The 21,141-nt window shown below is 39.3% G+C and overlaps 1 protein-coding gene across 2 annotated transcripts in view; it reads left to right on the top strand.

The window, feature by feature from the left end:
- Window positions 1-21,141, top strand: part of LOC127942807 (uncharacterized) — a 230,112-nt gene that overhangs the window by 119,425 nt on the left and 89,546 nt on the right. Inside the window, exons 2-3 of one of the 2 annotated variants that reach the window (XR_008149434.1) lie at window positions 6,716-6,974; window positions 7,352-7,437. The gene's annotated coding sequence lies outside the window, so the exon portion shown is untranslated. The other variant, XR_008149433.1, reaches the window with a different exon arrangement.

The raw sequence follows: 21,141 nt of genomic DNA, 5'->3' as shown, positions 1-21,141 counted from the left end.
AAGGTAATGTAAGGGGAAAAAAATGCCATTAAGAACAAAAGCTTAGGCCGCACCACAGGGGCCTATTGTACACTACCCCACCTCCTCAAAAAAACATTTTTCTAAAGGCCATAGGCCATAATGACTATAATGTTATATTAAAATGTTCATGTTGAAAAATTTGGGAAGCACTAGGCTTCCTGTTTCAGCCGCATATATGAAAATACAAAAATGGTGTGCACATGCCAAACATCCAATTAGGACGCAGGTGCAAGACAACTGACAGATATAGACAAATAAAGAAGTGAAGTCTGAACACTGAAAACTACTGCTCCAGAGGAATTTAATCAAGCAACGTTTCGACCTTCAGGTCTTCCTCAGCCGCATATATGCCCATTTAAAATGAACGCACTTTAGTACAATGCAAATACATTAAATGACTAGAGATATGATGAATGCCATTAAGTATTGTTATGGTGCAAAAAGTCAAACTTCAGAGGCTTGTCATCAATAACCTTTAATGGAATGTAAATGTACATCCAAGCTTAGCTGCAGGACTCTGTGAGGGCAATGGACAAGAACATTGGTGCAGGCTTAGTAACAATTACACTTGTATGGTTGTCTATTTACAGTAAACATTATAGTGCTGTCAAAATGAATGATTAATCCAAGTGATTAATCAAAAACGAAAACTGAAAAAGAAATCATAATCCTGATACTTTCTTGATTGATAGCTTCTTGTATTTGGTACAACAACGAGTTACAAAGTTACAAAGTTGGTATAGCATACTTATCACAACATTGTCAATCGCATCATCAATAGAAAACGCTAATTTATTCAAACGTCTCGCTACCAAACTACCTACAGTAGTTTAATTTGTGGAGGACCAAGAAAAAGCACTCATTTGGTAAATGAGCCAGTGAGAAATAATAACTTTTAAGTAGGGTCCAGTGCCTTTTCGATACTTTTAAAACGGTACCGACTCCTAAACGGTGCCTGAACCGATACTTTAAAAAAAAAGAACCACAAAAAAACTATGGATAACTTTAAAGAACATTCAAAATATTTAAAATAAATCCATAGCTTTTCAGCTTGGATGCTCTCATTTCCCAAGTTGTGCTTCCCTTAATCTAAGGCTAATAAATGTATTTCACAATCTGGGTCATTATTTAATACAAAACCACACATAATATTTCTACTGTATCTCTGTCAATCACTCTGATATTTAGTTAAGATGAGTGCTGTCTGTCACTGTCTTTTATCAGTTCTGTGAATTACTGTATGGTCATTAATGAATTCTTTATAAAGTAGCAACAATGTCGTTTTTAAAATACAGTACTGTGAAAAAGTCTTATGGAAAAATTGTATTTTCACCCCAAAAAGGGTTTTAAGCCAGTTATTTATATCTTTTGCTGTAGTGTGTCAGTAGGAAATATCAGTTTGCCATTAATTTTAATAATAATCTAGTGCTATTTTGAATGCACAAGCAGTTTGACAACAGCAAAATGAATGTTTGGAAATGTAAACTGATATTTTATACTGACACACTACAGCAAAATATATAAATAACTGGCCGAACACCATTCTTTTAAGTGAAAATACTAACGTGTCTAAGACTTTTGCACAGTAGTGTATGTATAAAGTACGTATGATTAAATTAAGTATATTTAAATAAGTGTAATTAAAGTATACGTTCGTTCATATGTGTTAAGGGCTAGATTTTCGCTGGAGGAAACGGCTGTGGTGTGATGAGCGAAAACTTTACAGACTTTACAGACTTTACTTTACAGAAACCGACTGCTACCTCGTGACCTTTTGTAAACTGTATTTATGACAAAGAACTGCACAGATATGGATATTCTAACAAACTATCGATAAACACATACCTTGTGTCCTCTGTTTGTTTAAGTGCGCAATGCGCTACTCCGTTTGCGGTCTGCGCCTCTGCGGATTGAAGAGCGCGCTGAAAGACGGGAAGAGACCGGTCTGACGCTGGTTTCATGTGAAATTTAAGCGGACTGACTCTGAGGCGATCGGATACCGGTTCCATACCCAACCCTACTTTTAAAAAATATTTTTTGATGAACGAACCCAAAACTGTCTATGTCCTGGCTGGACTGTGATGTGATTTGTGTCACGTGCAGGTGCGATGGATCGCGTACAAGCCAATAGGGTGTCGGAATGGTATATGTTTATACTTCTCATCCAACCACAATCAAATTCACTCCATCCGGATGGCGCAATTTATCTGGATAGGTTTTTTTTTTTTTTTGAATGATGACAAGCCGGAATGAAAACAAGCCGAAATGAAATAGACATAACGAAGCTATTTTTAAAATGTAAGGAGTAGAAAGTACAGATACTTGCCTGAAAATGTAAGGAGTAGAAGTAAAAAGTCGTCTGAAAAATAATTACTCAAGTAAAGTATAGATACCCCAAATTTCTACTTAAGTACAGTAACGAAGTATTTGTACTTCGTTACTTGACACCTCTGGTTTGTGCAAAACCGCGGAAAAACTGCAGAAAACGTGCGGGTGTTGAACCCTCTCATCATGAAAAGTGTGAGTGTTAAAACACCCACATCACTCACGGGTGCGACGCCCTTGTGTGAGGCAAAGGACCAGACTTTGATGTCTTCCAGGTCGATTTGGGAGAACCTACAGGTTCTCTAACCATTAGGATTATTTCAGGATGGAATAATGACCAGGTTCTCCAGGCACCCTTATCTAGGGATGCGAGGACACGAGAAGGAGGCTTTTCTTGAACAAGAATGCCTTTATTCCCAAGGGATGGGAAAGGATCACGTATTAAAAAGACAAATAAGTATGACTTAGAAAAAGTACAGTATAAATATCGCTGACTTACCTCTATCCACTGATGGTTAATCAGCATCCCTCCTCCACCCCATCTCCTCACTTTGAGTTCACTTTATAAATAGACGGGGAAAGAGGGGGGTACTCTAGGTTCTGGCCATTCCCGAGCTCGGAGCCCTTCCCCGGACAGCACGCCAAATACGCATACCATACCTCAGCTAATTATATGTAAGCATGAACTCGTGAAACGTATATATGGTATAGAGAGTGAATATGACAGTTCCCTATCTGTCGGTCACTACGAGTTATGTCGACCGACAAATGGGGTCTCACTTGGGAGGCCAATCATCTCTGATTTTAAGAGAAAACGCCAATGAAATTGGCAAGTGGATTAACACACCTGAGCCACTCCCCGTGCCAGCGGGTATAAATAGGGCGACAGGTGCATCCACTCATTAGATTTTTGCTTCGGAGCCGAGTGGTTGTATGAAAGCTGTTATACTCCACAAAGCCATTCATCTGCTGTGTCGGGAAGCTGTTCTGGTTGGCGGTACGGCGCAAACAGCGGTGTCCCTTTCAGCGATTCCCCTGGGCGCTTCAACTAAGAGTCGACTAAGTCGACTAAGCGGCCCTGACACGGGCAACTCGGAGATGCGGAGAACTGCTCTTCAGGAGATGGCGGAGAGAGCGCCACTCCCTTCCCCGGAGGAGGGCCGGGTGGAGAATCTTCTGGTTCTGTTCCGCCGCTGGTCGAACGGCCAGTGGCACCCACATTTTCATTGGAAGAGCAATTTCTCCTTCCTCCGAGTTGCAAGGCTCGTGGGCTGACAATGAGCGACGCACAGCTTCCTCATTCTCACCCACGACGCCCCCTTTCGCCAGCGGCCAAGAGGTCGCGGTTCGGAGACGCAACGCCTCTCCACGCGTCTCTGGCCAGTTCCTCCGGGAACACGGGGAGTGTGGTTGCGATGACCCAGGACGCAGTGCCTTCTGGGCCTTCCGGCACGACTCCCCATCGCTGCACCACTGCGGGTATGTCGACTGTCCCTTCGGTGCCACTTGTACGGTATCTGGGAGCGTGGCTTGCGCTGCCCAACCCGTCACGCTGGCTCATCCGGACGGTTCGACTCGGCTATGCGATTCAGTTCACCCTCACGTTGTCCTGAGACCCCGGCCTGGATACGTGCCCAAGGTTCCCACCACTCCCTTCCGAGACCAGGTGGTGAACCTGCAAGCGCTGCCCCTGGAGGAGGCAGATCCAGCCTTGTCGTTGCTGTGTCCCGTAAGAGCGCTTCGCATATACGTGGACCGCACCCAGAGCTTCAGAAGCTCTGAGCAGCTCCTGGTCTGCTTTGGAGGTCAGCAGAAGGGGAAGGCTGTCTCTAAGCAGAGGTTGGCCCACTGGATAGTGGACGCCATCGCCTTGGCTTACCTCCCAAGGCGAGCCGTGCCCCCTGGGGTGAGGGCCCACACCACACGGAGTGTGGCCTCCTCCTATGCGTTGGCGCACGGCGCCTCTCTGGCAGACATTTGTCGAGCTGCGGGCTGGGCGACACCTAACACCTTTGCGAGGTTTTACAACCTCCGTGTAGAGCCAGTTTCCTCCCGTGTGTTGGGTAACAGGTAATTGGCGGGAAGGGCTGGCTGGGTGTCTCGCTTGCTGCGCCATTCCCCCTAACACGGGGATGTGAGCGCCTTCTTCTCCCAGTAGAGTTCCCCGGTTGGCGTACCCTGGTCGAGCATCCTCCAGCACCCTCGGCGTCAGACTTGGCGGAGCAGTCTGTCGCCAGGCCCAGTACTGGCGTTAGCATGCCCGGAACCGGTCAGCCCCTGTACTGGGCTAGGTGTCCATATGGCTGGGTTCCCTACGGGTAATCCCATATGTGTATTCTTCCACGGTAAGGTTTCCCTCTTGGCAAACCCGTGTCTTCCCTTGACAGATCGCTCTGTCAGTCTCTTCTGGCAGCCGTTCCATCCCTACTCCAAGGTAGGACCTGCCTCAGAGACCCTTTCCATATGTAGTACTGCCCCCTGGGTCAGTCCATATCGGTATATCCACATGTCACCTCCCTACGGGTAGGATGTGGTCTCCGTAGCGACCTTTCCTAAAGGCTCGCTTCCCCATTGTCTTGCCAGCTGAAAGAACAAATAGGGAAGATTTGAAGCAATCTTTCACTGAAGGTTGAAATCCCTTCCATTTACTTTATGTGGGCGGAACAGCAGCATGGCCTTCTCCAGCAGCGATGTACTCTCCCTTTGGCCCCTTCGGTTCCAAGGTCAGTGAATTTGCGCTGGGGCTTTGGGAAGGTTACGACCTTAAGCGTAGCTTTTGTGGCACGCCAAGGCTTGTCAACAATTGCAGCGCCTCAGGGTTGTGACGAGGTTCAGGTTATGGCGTTTTCCATAGGACCCCATTTGTCGGTCGACATAACTCGTAGTGACCGACAGATAGGGAATGTCTCGGTTACGTACGTAACCCTCGTTCCCTGATGGAGGGAACGGAGACGTTATGTCCCCATGCCACAACCTTGAACCATTCGCTGTTGCCGGGACACGTTCTCGGCTCCTCAGCGTAAAACCTAATGAGTGGATGCACCTGTCGCCCTATTTATACCCGCTGGCACGGGGAGTGGCTCATGTGTGTTAATCCACTTGCCAATTTCATTGGCGTTTTCTCTTAAAATCAGAGATGATTGGCCTCCCAAGTGAGACCCCATTTGTCGGTCGACATAACGTCTCCGTTCCCTCCATCAGGGAACGAGGGTTACGTACGTAACCGAGACGTTAAACTATCTACAGTTGTACTTGTCTCTGAACAAGACTAACTGGATATTTGGGGAATATCTATTGAAATTAAAAACTCAATGAAACCAATTACTATACGTAAGTCCAACAGAAGATACAAATTGATAACGATAAAAATGGCATCCAAAGAATGTTACTAAGACAGAAGTTGGAGGATTTCTGAATACCGAAACCTCTTCTACTGTATTCAAGGTTGGAGAAATATTGATCTATATTCTTTGGATGCTATTACAAGAAATTATTAAAAATCTCTGGTGGCTGTATTTCTTATCTATTTTACAAATTGGAAGAATACTATTAATAGGAAAAACTTAGCCAGATGATTTATGGTGAACTTCCTGGAAATCAAGATCCATTTTCTAAATGTGAAATGAGAGAATTGTTAGAAGTAACACTGTTCAGAAATAGGAGGAATGTTTTTGATGTGTACATTGAGAAAAGGTATAAAAGTGAGAAGATAGGGACTATCCTAGTGAAATGTAATGAGGAGAGAATTCCGAAGAAAGGAACTAAAACGAGAGGAAATATTGTAAATGAGGAAATCTCAAGATGGGATTTGTCTTATCTACTGAATCTGTAGATTATTTAGGAATGAGATTTCCCATTCACAATATTCACAATCATCCGTCACTTGATAACTGTGATAATGAACCAGGTAAATAAAAAAATGTAATAAGAAAAAAGAAATGCATGATGTTAGAATTTGCTCAACAGTTAAAACTGTCACGTATGCCTGCCTCTTGCTAGCTGAATTATGATTGTTCAAGGAAGTGTATTTTACAACTACGTTACAGTATGGACTTTCTTTCTAAATGCTGTATTGTAATATGTTTTATCTTATCATAATAGAAATGATGCTATGCAGTTTAGTTCAGAAATAGTTATTTGCTTGGCCTACGGCTTTAAGATGTTGTAACGGGTTAAGATTAAAACTAGAGATGGATTAATTTGCTTTAAAGAAAGAAAAACTGCAGAAATTACATCATATGAATGTGTTCTAATAGAGGTTGCTGTGAAAATAATATGTCATACTTCCTCTTATCTCTTATCTTCTCTAATCTTTGATCATATCATGATTCAGTTTATTTCTGTGTAAACTAACCTCACTGATCAACAGGAAGTGGAGGGAGACTAGAGCTAAACGCGACAAAGAAAGTGTGACTAAATAAGCAAGAAAAGAGCTGGAGGACACGATTTAACACTTCCAGCCGACAGTAGAGTTTCACTTCACTTTACTACAGATCAGTCTCTCATCAGCTCATCTGTCATTTTATTACTGAACCAGTTCTGAAGAGTTTGTCTTCATATTTGTGAACTGAAATCAATGAAGATGTTTCACAGATTCTGGTTCTGTTTGTGTTTCTGGCGTCTGGTTGGTGAGTTTAAATTATTTTTTTATGGCGTCAGTTGCTTCTGTTCTGGTAGCATGTAATAAAACACTGGATAATTTAGTTAGAGAGGTTTAATATTCACTATTATTCTCATATAGAAATAAGTGAACTGTGGTGAGATCAAGTTTGAATTCAGATCTAAATTCAGGTCTATTATGAAATTATAAAATAAAAGAAATATGAAGCTTAAATACCCCGACAGTGTTAGTTTGACATTAAAGATTAAAGTAAAAGTGTGACCAAAAGTGATGTCTGGAGGAGATTGGTTTGAGGATTTGTTTTTAATGACTCTACAAGTTTGATTAAAACAACAATAATTTGAGGAAAGTATTATTTATCTTTAAAAAAGCTCTGTTCTTCAGGTGTGTTTGGTGAAACGTACGTGAAAATCGGACATTCAGTCACTCTAAACTCTGATCTTTCTGAAACGATGGATAATGATCTGATTCAGTGGAGGTTTGAAAACAGTTTAATCGCTGAAATCAATGTGATGGCCGACAGATTCTCTGTATATGATGATGTTCTTGACGGGATATTCAGAGACAGACTGAAGCTGGACAATCAAACTGGATCTCTGACCATCACAAACATCACAACTGAACATGCTGGACGTTATTTAGTAGAGACAAACACTGGCAGCGAGAGTTTCTGGCTCAGTGTCTATGGTGGGTTAAATAATTGTTTCCGGTGTTTTATATTTATATCTCTTGACCATTTCGTAATTATTTTACGAAGTGGCTAATTCGTACGAATTTGTAAAACCACACTTGTACAATTTGATACGATTTGTCTATAAACCCCAGTGTAAGTGATTCATACAAATTTAAACGAATTATGCAACTCGTAAAATATGTATGAATTGCCATGAGATCAGGCTGGATGTTTCTGATTCTGATGATCCTTACAGAATCAGCAAAATATACAGTTATTAATCCAAACATCATTTCTGTTCTTTTATGATGTCATTCATTTCAGATTTAAACTTCAAACTATTTACTTTAGTAAACCATTAAATAACACTCTCAATCTGTGATGAACCCTGTTTCTGTTTGTTCTCTGTGTGTTTGGTGATACAGATGAAATATCAGTGAAGGAGGGAGATTCAGTCACTGTGAACTCTGATCTTACTAAAATAGATTATAATGAGATTCTGTGGCAGTTTGAAAAGAGTTTAATAGCTCTAATCTATAATCGGGCAAACAGTGTCACTGTATATGATGACGTTCTTGACGGGAGATTCAGAGACAGACTGAAGCTGAACAAACAAACTGGATCTCTGACCATCACAAACATCACAACTGAACATGCTGGACGTTATGAACTCATGATCTACCATATGAGCAGAATGAGGAAATTGTTCTTTCTCAATGCTGTCAATGGTGAATGAAATATTTGTTACACCTTTTTTATTTTTTCATCAGATACAATATTTTTTTTTTCCGTACTTTTGTTTTACATTATTATTAAAAAATTACATTCTAATTTCTTACATAAACAGTTATAAAGTATTTTTACTGTACTAACTTGTGACAAACCCTGTTTCTGTTTGTTCTCTGTGTGTTTGGTGATACAGAAGAAATATCAGTGAAGGAGGGAGATTCAGTCACTCTGAACTCTGATGTTACTGAAATAATGAATGGTGTTACGATAAAGTGGAGGTTTGGAGATGAAATCACTTTATTAGCTAAGATCAGTAGATTGACCAATGGACTCTCTGTAAATGATGATGTTCTTGACGGGAGATTCAGAGACAGACTGAAGCTGAACAAACAAACTGGATCTCTGACCATAACTGACATCAGAACTGAACATGCTGGACGTTATTATCTACATTTAGGACCAAAACATTTAAATCTAAACCAGTCATTAAAAGCTTTCACTGTTTCTGTCTCTGGTGAGAAGAGATCATGTGTCCTGTTCTTCAAATATTCTTGATATTAATGTTTATTGACTGATCTGATCTCATTCTCTCATGTTTTCAGCTCGTCTGCCTGTTCCTGTCATCAGCAGTAACTCTTCAAACTGTTCTTCATCCTCCTCATCCTCAGAGCAGAATTGTTCATTGGTGTGTTCAGTGGTGAATGTGGGTCATGTGACTCTCTCCTGGTACAAAGGAAACAGTTTATTGTCCAGCATCAGTGTGTCTGATCTCAGCATCAGTCTCTCTCTACCTCTGGAGGTGGAATATCAGGATAAAAACAGCTACAGCTGTGTGCTCAACAATCCCATCAGCAACCAGACTCAACATCTGGACATCACTCAGCTCTGTCACACATGTGCAGGTATAGCAGAGATGATATTAGTTGATGTCAGTGCTGATATTAATGTTTATTGACTGATCTGATCTCAGTTTGGTGTTTTTATTCCTCAGACTCTGTCCACTGCTGTGGTTCTACTGAAGCTGTGATCCGATTGGTCCTCTCTGCTCTGGTGGGCGTGGCTACTGTCACTCTTCTGGTTTATGACATCAGATGCAGAAGAGCTGAATAAGAATGTTACTCTAGGAAGACACTAGATGACACTGTGTTCAGTGAATATATGTTGGATACATGGCAATTAAGAAAGAAGAAAAGACAAATTGATGTTGTGTTGTTAAGATGAATAAAGACAGAGTTTTATTTCCTATTTGGGTTTATGCATATGCTTTAAGATCAACTGGTTTTTCCTCCCAAGGCATTGTTAGCTGCCAGTATTTCCTGTCATAGCTGTGGAAATATTTGATTTTAAAAACAGTATCATAGCTATCAAACTATTTATTTTTATGATTTTAAACTTGTATTTAACCAGAATGCTCCGAATTTAATCAGAATCAGATCTCAAAGTAAAAAAAGATGCTAAAGTGTGATTTTGTTTTAGATGATAAATGATTATAATCTTAATTAAGTGATGAATGCTTTTGAAAGTCTTGTTGAAAATCAGTGTTGAGTTCTACTGTAAGCTTAATTCTGCCATTTTTGAAAACAAATGAGTTGAAAATATTTACAATTTAGAAATGTAATCAAATGTAATCTGTTACTTTACTTTAATAAACCAATTAAAATAGTTACACTACTTATTACATTTGAAATAGAGTAACCTGTAACATTTCCAGAGTAACCTTCCCAGCACTGTCTAACAGTAACATCCCAGAAAATCTTCTGCAAATCAATGGTGAAATAATTGTCAAAGATTCATGTATTTACTTAAAGTTTCCACTCCCTTGTGTGTGTAGTTATTTTCACCTTATGCTGTTGGATTTAGAATTTAAAAAATTACTGTTAAGACATTTGTAAAAATACTTTGTCAAAGTCCAGCACTGATTTGTATTGAAGTATGAAGAGTTTAATTTTCTGCTAAATGTGATTTGAGCGGTCCTCATTTTAATGCATTAACTGTCTCTAACAATAATGATCATAAAATGACATTACTTTGAATGCATTAGTGAGAGTGTGATTAGGAGTAAATCAGTCACACAGATATCTGTATGTGCAGCGTCTCTCTATAGTGAAGCTGTGGATTTTGACTTCTTCACAACACAAAGAAATTTCGGCTATAACTTTTCTGTTTCTAAGCATTTTTATTGACAAATCACAGGGCAGCATTGACAATATTGTTTGTTTCTGTGTGTGAGTGTGTCTGTACATGTGTGTGTGTGTGTGTGAGTGTGTGTCTACATGTGTGTGTGTGTGTGTGTGTCTGTACATGTGTGTGTGTGAGTGTGTGTGTACATGTGTGTGTGAGTGTGTCTGTACATGTGTGTGTGTGTGTGTGTGTGTGTGTACATGTGTGTGTGTGTGTGTGTGTGTGTGTGTGTGTGTGTGTGTGTGTCTGTACATCCCTGTAAATCCCTGCTTCAGTCAAAATCACGCTGTTCCGCTCTCAATGCACTTTGATCCCGTACCCTGTTTTAGGGTGGCAAAGCTCATTTTTAGGGGCCAACCTTGTGGACACGCCACTGCATTTATCTCTGCAGCCGCATTACAATTCTTTGATCCAACAAAGAAAACCAATGTGTCCACAGATGTCTCCAAGAATGGTCTTGGCCATGACTTATTCTGAGTGTCGATATGCACAAAATGAGAAAGAGTGCTTGGGATTAGTCTTCGGACTGGAGAAATTTCATAACTATGCATTTGTTCTTCCTACCTTTACTGCAGAAACTGATCATCTTCCATTAATTGAAATAATAAAAATAATCTGAATGAAATGACACCAAGGATTCAAAGACTGATGATGAAATATCAGAGGTACGACTTCTATTTGTTGTATACGCCTGGCAAATACTTAGTGCTCATGTAGGGTGACCAACCGTCCCGCGTAGCGCGTGCGCACACAGCGTTTGAAGCCCAATTCATACGTCCCACAAATTGAGACTGTGTCACGCATAATCAAAGTGTCCACAGATGCCTCCAAGAATGGTATCCAGTGATTGTGAATGTTACTCTAGGAAGCCAATAGATGACATTGTGTTCAGTGAATATATGTTGGATACGTGGAAGTTAAGAAAGAAGAAAAGACAAACTGACGTTGTGTTGATAAGATGAATAAAGACAGACATGTTAAGATTGCACTGAGAGATTTTATTTAAGAACTGAACAAAACATGCAGCATGTACAGTTTTCCCTTATCAAACATTATTTAAAAATACTGAATATAGTATATTAATGAAAATATGTTTTCCATTTTGTGTTTAGCAGAGGCAGAAGTCATCATAGATCGATAAACTGTGTGAAGTTGGTCAAATGAGCTCATTTCAGCTATAAAGCACAACACTGATGTCATCATCCAGAGCCCAGTTCCCAAAAAATGTTCTTATCGCTAAGTAGTTCTTAACCTATTCCTTAACCTCTCTCTTAACCTTATGGCATGATTCCCGACACGTTCGTATGCTAAGTATACCTTCTGTAAGTCACACTTTCGTAAGGTTGGTCAGGGCCCGGTTTCCCGATAATGCTCACTCTTAGCGCGCTAAGAAGACCTTGAAAGATATATCTTACCAAAGTTGTTTATGTTCCTAAGTGTGTTCCCCGAAGTGTCCCTTAGGAAGCTTCTTAGCACGCTGCCCTTACAAGAGCGCCGTCCCGATTGAAGGTGCTGAATTAGTTGGCATCGATTGCTCATTAATTGTTTTTCCACTTCACGTGAAGGTACAATAAAGCATTAAGAAAGACAACACGTTCTATGCAAATGAAACATTCCTCAAATTATTACAGTAACATTTATTTTAACATAGTTTAAGTTATCAGTAGAATATAGACTATAAGTTAAATTATCAAATGGTCAGTAATATGTTCACACGATATGTTGTGACGGTTAGATGAACCGGGTATCCCTTGCTAATCATCCACCCTCCTTATGCCGTTGTGCCACTCGTGCCGCTTCTTGACATGGGTTTAACGACTTATAAAAATTATATAATACACTTTTATATTAATGGAAAGGTACTTTACAATCAGAATTGATTGGCAAGCAGCTGCAGTTACTTATGTTTAATGCGGTATTGATTGCAATTGGTTTATGTTTTCAATAAAAAACAACCTATCTACAATGAACAGAGAGAGAGAGAGTTAGATAAAAAATATGCTGGGGAAGAACGTAAAAAAGGGAATCAAGCCTCTCGTCAGAGGAACTTGAAGTTTTGCTGGACATTGCCACCAGGTCGGAGATCACACCTCTGTGGTCAACTATAACCTGCACGTTTATGACCCCGTATCCCTTTCACGATAAGTAGCCTACGCCTGATCAATCACTGATCAATCACTGATGAATTGGCAATAGGGATGAGTGTGCCATCCACCAGGATGTAATCGGCGCAGAAGGGCGTTGGTGACAGTGTGGACGCACCTCCACACAGAGGTCTTGATTAGGCCGTAGCCCTCTCCGACGACCTCGATGAATCTCTCTGTAGCAAAAAAAAAAAAAAAGAAAAAAAAGAAAAAGAAAAAAGAAAGAAAAAAAAAAGTAGCACTGGGCTTCAGGGCTCAAAGCAAAATTCCGCCGCGTTAGCCTAGCAAGCGCAGGTCTGAGAAGGTCCAGCAGCTCCATAATGAGTTGTCTTGGGAGGCGAATTATTTTTTAATATAGCCACGTCAGGCAAAATGTCAAAGTGGCTTAGGTTTTGCCGAATAAAACAATTGACATGGACTAAACGGCTCTGTGTCCGGCTCCGTCTTTGATTTAATGCAAGGACACGTTGGATCGCTTCTATAGTTGGTTGCTTACTGGACACCACCATGCTTACCCATTTATAGATCTTAGCCATTTAGAGCCAAATTGTTTGCTAGATTTTAATTATCAAAAAAATTGATTGTCAATTCGCTTTAATTACATTACGAAAAAGCCTAGGCTAATTACCACCCTATTAGTTCTGATACCACATAAAGTCAACTTCATAAATAGGCCTTTATCCATAGCGAACATAATATATTATGAGTCTTAAAATGTCCATGACATAAAATCATTGTTGAGCCACAACATTGTCAACATACCATAGTTTGACTCGTACTGCGCTGCGCTGGTTTCTAAAGACTGCTGTACAGTAGCGTCTTGAGCTCAAACAACGCTAAGAGAGAGCTGACGAATGGTCCAGACCAACCTTACGAAAGTGTGACTTACAGAAGATATACTTAGTGTACAAACGTGACGGTAGATAGAGTGCAATCCAGTGAAGTGAACAAACAGTGCAGATAAAAAGATTTTAGTGCCAAAGAAGCTTATTCAGTCTGATTAAAGTGACAAAAGGCTCAAGATTGTAGAATGACGTCAGTTCCATGCTGAATGAGGTAGTGAGCAGACCAATGCTTTGATATGTTGAATATTAATGAGCCAGCAACATACAGGAGAGAGATTAAACAGGAAACTGAAATAAAGAAGATGGATGTACTTTTTTGAGAAATCCAAATAGAAAAGAAACAATTATTTGTACACAAGCACATAGAAAACTTATTTTCTCAGTTTTGTAAATAGTGTAATTTCGTAGCCTGTGTTTGTTGCTCTTTGAGTGACCTCTGGCGGCAGGATGGAGATAAGACACCAATTTTATTAGCTGTTATATTCCTGTTGTTTTATATCAATAAAACGAATAATGATTATTGTTATTATTTCTAAATAAAAAACTTAAACAAAATAAGAAATATTACTTTTGTAATAACAATATATTTTTTTACCTTCACATTTAGCAGACACATTTATCCAAAGCAACTTACAGTGCATTCCCAGTTTTATGTCCCGCCGAGAGGGGAATAGAGATGCTCTAGCTGCGTTGGAAGGAATAATTAGAAGTTAAGTAGGGAATGATCAGCTTGAGGAATATTATTCTGATGTAGGCCCTGAAAGTGACAGTTAAAGAGGATTCAACAGAGGATGAAAGTGTAGATCCAAGAACAGACAGAGATGTGATAACTTCCCCCATCAGAGAAACGAGGAGACAGAGAAGGCTCAGTTTCAGGGATATAACTCCTGAGTCAAGATACCAGTCAGAGGAAGAAATAGAGTAACCAGTTGAGATAAATTGCACTTATTAATTACACTTGGGGACACCAGGCCAGAGAAGGCCAATAACTCCCATAAATCAGGTGCATACTCCAAGATGAACTTAAGATAATTCAATGGAATCCAAAGTAACTCTGGAAGAATTAATGAGAAAAGATCAGGAGATGAAACTCTTGAAAAAGGCCAAACTGAAAAATACTACAGTGAAAGGAAAAGTGAGTGAACTAGTCAGATATGGTGAACAGATGGAGATATCTGGTGAGTAAGTGGACTCGCAGGCTGAATTTGGGCTGCACGGAGGCAGAAAATTACGTAGGGTTTTTGAAGGGTTAATTCCTAATAATAAAGAAGAAACTGAACAGGAAAGCTTTGAAGAAAAGTGGCGTACGGTAGCAGGAGCAAAATAATTCCTTCTTTATGGCCCAGAGACCTCTCCTGAAGAATTAGAAAAAGCTCTATTCGATATGACAGAAAGACAGAAATAATCCAGACAGACAGGGAAAAATCAGATAATAAAACACAAAGGTCTAAAAACCCAAAGAGACGGTCAAGCCTTGAGAAGAAGCCCTATAATCACTATGAGATGGAGAGTAGATCCAAAAGCAGAGACAAACTGGAGAAAGATCTGGCCCTTAAGGTAATCCAGAAAAGTCCCGAATAATTTAATAATTTGAGCACATTATGGCAAAGAGACTAAAAAGTAGACCCTAAACAAGAAAAGGCAGAGTGAAAAACAGCTGACAGCAAAAAAAGAAGTCAGTGTAGAAAAAGAGGAAGTCAAAACAAAGAGAAGTAAAAGAAAAACAAAAAATAATATCCAGAAGTGATATAAGAATAGGATTCTTCGGCTCCCCTTAAAAAATCTTAACGAAAACAGATGATGTTAATCAAAGATGACACAAGCTTTGTGCTAAATCAATTTTAAAGTGCAATTATGAAAGTTTTATCAGAAATCCCGCTTATACAGTAGTTTACATTGATGATATTTTGATATCCACAAAGGATAAGTAAGAGCACTTTAATCTGTGTTGGCTCTTTGTTTTGGTGATCTGTTTTTGATTTTCTACTAGCGATGAGTAGTTTTGCAACCACATGTCAACTGTTGGTAGAGTAACACTTTCAACTAACCCTAACCCTACACCTACCCTAATGATCTGCTCTGAGAGTTTATATGTGTGGTTGTGGAGTTGCTTGTAGTTGGTGGAGTGTCTGGAGTGGACTATCAAGAAATATTTAGAGAGGCAAAAATATTATATCAGGGATCCAAGGAAGGAAAAATGGCAGTGGACCGAGCAAATGGAGCAGGCTAGATATGAGACACTTCCTCTTTACGTTCACATCTCTGAAGAAGAAGAGGAAGTTACTTTAACACTGTGGAGTGCAGAAGGGCGATGCTCGATTGCATTTCTGACACACCAGCAAGAAGCAGCAATGACGTGCTTTGATGAAAATAGCTGCTGTGAGTAAAAGATTATTGCAGCTAAAAGCTGTAGCAAAAGAACAACCAAAAGTTTTTTTTTACTATGACTGGAGAACTGGCTAGGAAACTAAGAAACCTAGTGATGAACCAGGCTCGTGAAAATAGTCATAGACAGGAGCAATGGAGTTTAATTCTAGGAGATAATCAATTCGATTGGAGAAGAATTAAACAGAAAAGGAAAGATTAAGTAACTAGGTATCATAAGAACCATAAGCACTTACCCAAATATTTCACTGATGGAAGTGAAAGATAATGAGGATACTTGGTTGAATTTAATGGACAGCTGATCAGACAGAAAGAGGAAATTCAGGGGACCGCACAGTTACCGGAAGTGACAGCTGTTGAGCGAGCACTTCAGAGAGATGATGAATTAGGTCATAAAGAAATTGAAACCATGATATGGCCTTTAAGAGCAGCACTTGAAGAAAAGTTGGTAGAGTGTTTAAAAGAATGGATAAAGTGTCAGGGACCGATGGAAAGTCTGAGAGCAGATGGTGCACATAATATAAGTGTTAAACTAGTAGAGAAATTCTGCAAAGAACATAGAATAATACTAGAGAAATCCAATCCAATTAGATCTGTTAAAGAATGGTTTGCTAAGAATAGAAACCTAGGTGACTGGGACACGGATATTGACCTCAATATTGACCAGTGTTTATTGGACCTCAACATGTGCAATACAGTGAACCGGAAAGAAAGGGAAGTTATGAAAAATTTGAGGTTTGAAGTTGGTGACGAAGTCAATATAACAAGAAGGCATAAAGTAGGTAAGTTCTCTGAAGGTTTGGGCATGGTGAAAGCCATAACAGGGTCCAATACAGTAGAACTAGAGAATGACCGAATCCAGAGTAATAAGGATTTGTAAAGAAGTAATTAATGGAGAAGATCTTACTTGATCTTAGTGCTGCGTTCGACACCATAGATCATGACATACTCCTAGATCGATTACAAAACTATACAGGTATTCAAGGGCAGGCTCTAAGATGGTTTAGATCCTACCTGTCCGATCGCTACCATTTTGTTTACTTAAATGGGGAGTCATCTCATTTATCATCAGTGAAATATGGAGTGCCACAAGGATCCGTCCTAGGTCCCCTTCTATTTTCAATATACATGTTGCCCCTTGGTAATATTATTAGAAAATACGGAATTAGCTTCCACTGTTATGCTGATGATACTCAGCTATATATCTCAACGAGACCAGATGAAACTTCCCAATTATCTAAGCTAACAGAGTGTGTTAAAAATGTAAAAGATTGGATGACAAATAATTTTCTCCAATTAAATTCGGATAAGACAGAGATACTAATTATTGGACCAAAAAAAACACTACACAGAATCTTGTAGATTACAATCTGCAACTAGACGGATGTACTGTTACTTCCTCTACAGTCAGAAATCTGGGTATTATACTAGACAGCAATTTGTCTTTTGAAAATCATATTTCCAATGTTACAAAAACTGCATTCTTCCATCTTAGAAACATTGCCAAGCTATGAAACATGTTATCCGTTTCTGATGCAGAAAAGCTAGTTCATGCATTCATGACCTCTAGACTGGGCTATTGTAATGCACTTGTAGGTCGTTGTCCTGCTTCGTCAATAAACAAGCTACAGGTAGTCCAAAATGCAGCAGCTAGAGTCCTTACCAGGTCAAGAAAATATGATCATATTACCCCAATTTTACAGTCTCTGCACTGGCTACCTATTAAGTTCTGTATCAGTTACAAATTATCATTACTTACCTATAAGGCCCTAAATGGTTTAGCTCCAGCGTACCTAACTAGCCTTCTACCACGCTACAACCCATCATGCTCCCTGAGGTCACAAAACGCTGGACTTTTGGTCGTTCCTAGGATAGCAAAGTCCACTAAAGGAGGTAGAGCTTTCTCACATTTGGCTCCCAAACTCTGGAATAGCCTTCCTGATAATGTTCGGGGTTCAGACACACTCTCTCTGTTTAAATCTAGATTAAAAACACATCTCTTTCGCCAAGCATTCGAATAATGTATCTTTTTAATTGTGAGTGTAGTTGCATCTGATCAAAGGTGCATTTTTATTCATTAGCTTGGGTTAAACTAATTTTACTTTGTTGGATCAGCAGCTATGCTAATGATGTCTGTATTTTGTTTCTATGTTTCGCCACGGGATTTACATCCCGTGGTAACTAGGATTTACACAAGCTCCAGTCTGGATCCAGAACACCTGAGAAGAGATGATGCTGACCCTCAGAGGACCTCAGATGATGCTAACCCTGAATCAACAAACAGAACTAACAATTATTGCTAAATGTGTGACTGAATCATATAATAACTTAATTAATAATATTGATAGTTCATCGTCTAGCTGACTACGTCTTGTATTATTATTATTATTTTAATTTTTTCTAAAATCCTGTCAAATGTGCACAAACTACTAGCTACTACTAAATATTGTAGAAACATAATTTTCTGTAAAGTTGCTTTGTAACGATTTGTATCGTAAAAAGCGCTATACAAATAAACTTGAATTGAATTGAATTGAATTGAATTGAGAAGATAAAATCCATCATTGACCAAAATAGTTAGAATCAGAAATGAAAAGGTTTCTTGGCTTTGAGGGAACATATGCCAAAACCATAGAAGTAACGGTACGACCGTTCTGCTGTGTGTTATGCAATCAGCAATGTGCCCTGCAGAGTCGTTTTGTTTTGTGACAAGAAGAAGGACATGGACGCAGAATGAATGATGCATAAACAGACTCAAACGGAGATATCGGGAGTACTAAATTGTGAGAATTGTCGGCCAGGACTCTCAAAATTACGGATTGACTCCTATAAAGTATCTGGGAATTTTGGAGAGGGGTGCAGTTGCACTTGGGATAGTATAGTTTTGTGGTCATGTATGGTCTGTAGGGCAAAGGACCAGACTTTGATATCTTCCAGGTTGATTTGGGAGAACCTGCAGGTTCTCAAACCATTAGGATTATTTCAGGATGGAATAATGACCAGGTTCTCCAGGCACCCTTATCTAGGGATGAGAGGACATGAGAAGGAGGATTTTCTTGGAACAAGAATGCCTTTATTCCCAAGGAATGGGAAAGGATCACATATTAACACAAACTACTAGCTACTACTAAATATTGTAGAAACATAATTTTCTGTAAAGTTGCTTTGTAACGATTTATTTTGTAAAAAGCGCTATACAAATAAACTTGAATTGAATTGAATTGAATTGAATTAAAAAGACAAATGAGCATGACTTAGAAAAAATTTTATTATGAAGAAAAGAAAAAAGGCTACCTTTAAAGGAACAGAAAAGATAATCATTAAGATAAAAAAGTAAAAAAGGGAAGTAGGTGGAGTAAGAAACGTATATATGGTAAAGAGAGTGAATATGACAGTTAAACTATCTGCAGTTTTACTTGTACCTGAACAAGACTAACTGGATATTTGGGGAATATCTATTGAAATTAAAAACTCATTGAAACCAATTGAATCCAATTACTATACGTAAGTCCAACAGAAGATACAAATTGATAATAAAAATGGCATCCAATGGGACAAACAATCGATCTGCAAAGAATAAGACTAAGACAGAAGCTGGAGGATTTCTGAATACAAAAACCTCTTCTACTGCATTCCAGGCTGGAGAAATATTGATCTATATTCTGTGGATGCTATTACAAGGAATTAATAAAAATCTCTGGTGGCTGTATTTCTTATCTATTTTACAAATTGGAAGAATACTATTAATAGGAAAACTTAGCCAGATGATTTATGGGTATATAAAGAAAATTGAGAGTACAGAGAAGTTGATGTATTGGTGTTTTGATTGGCCCTGAGGGTGTACTCACACTAGGCACAGTTGCCATGAACCGGACCCGAGTACGATTGTCCCCCCTCCCCACTCCCCCTCTGGCCTGCACTCACATATAGGGTTTCCAGAGGTGGGTAGTAACGAGTTACATTTACTTCGTTACATTTACTTGAGTAATTTTTCGGGGAAACGAATACTTTTCGGAGTATATTTAAAGATGGGTACTTTATACTCTTACTTGAGTACATTTTTTGGGAAAAATCTGTACTTTTACTTCGTTACTGTGGGCGACGCCCCTCTCGTTACTTTATCTTAATGAAATAAATGCTTCAGTTTATTCCAAACGCGGCGTCTACTTTTCTCTGGACAATGAGCGATGCCCATTCGCGAATGATTCATTCTTTTGAGTCAACTCTGTTCAAAGGCTTGATCAAACCAATTGGCAAACGAGTGAATTGGTTCATGAATCAGTTTGATTGAGTCGTTCAGTTCCATGCTGCACGCGCTGAGTTCTGAAGCGGTTCACTCAGAGTTGTAACGTTTAATAATATTAGCAGCGTTGAAAACGGGGCTATGGAACTGCACTGAATTGAAAGCTAATCTGCAAAGGCTATTATTTGCTTGCGATGGAGATCCTTATTAGATGAACGCGTGTGCTGTCTACTGTTTAACAGGTAATAACTTGGGCTACATTCGATTACAGTACACGATACCACTGTGACATTAGTTTGTTGTACGTGTGTGGCTTATAACAGGTTGAATGCAGCTTCCAAAAGACAAAGAATAGCCGATTAAGATTCTATTAATTTTAATACAATCACACCAGTGCGAGTACGTTCAGCAAGTCATATCATCAGCTGCTAAATTCAGATCTGTGATCGCTTGCTGGCCTGGCGCTGAGCCAGAGACAGACGCGTTTTTACAGCGCTGCGCATTAACCAATCACACACGGTTCTGTTCCGATGAGTCATCGCTGAAATGCCGGTGCTTCCTTCACTCGCTCACTTACTGAATACCTCTTTCTGCCGAATTCTCTCGTCAGAAACAACAAAGTGCAGATGTGTGTACGAATCTATAATTAAGATATTGATTTCACAGTGTTAACAGTTTCAGTGATTTTAATGGTAGTTTCTGAGAGTGAATGAAATCTAGACTGTCAGTGAAAATTATGTTTAATAATGTAAGTGTTATTTGCTCTCTTTCTGAACAATGAAAGATTAGTAGCAATATTTATATCACATTAACTTTCAATGTTAAATTCACATTTAAAATAAAGTCAGTCGTATTAAAAATATGTTATGGCATGACACCTATATTTGTTACTTAAATAAACAGACAGGGTTTTATAATAAATTACATAAATTGGATTAAAGGCTGATGAAATATATACATTTATACACACACAC

This window comes from Carassius gibelio, chromosome A22 (genome assembly GCF_023724105.1).
Source record: "Carassius gibelio isolate Cgi1373 ecotype wild population from Czech Republic chromosome A22, carGib1.2-hapl.c, whole genome shotgun sequence".
Taxonomy (NCBI): Eukaryota; Metazoa; Chordata; class Actinopteri; order Cypriniformes; family Cyprinidae; genus Carassius; species Carassius gibelio.
The sequence above is the reverse complement of the archived record's forward strand: the minus strand, read 5'-3'. Positions and strand labels throughout refer to the sequence as shown.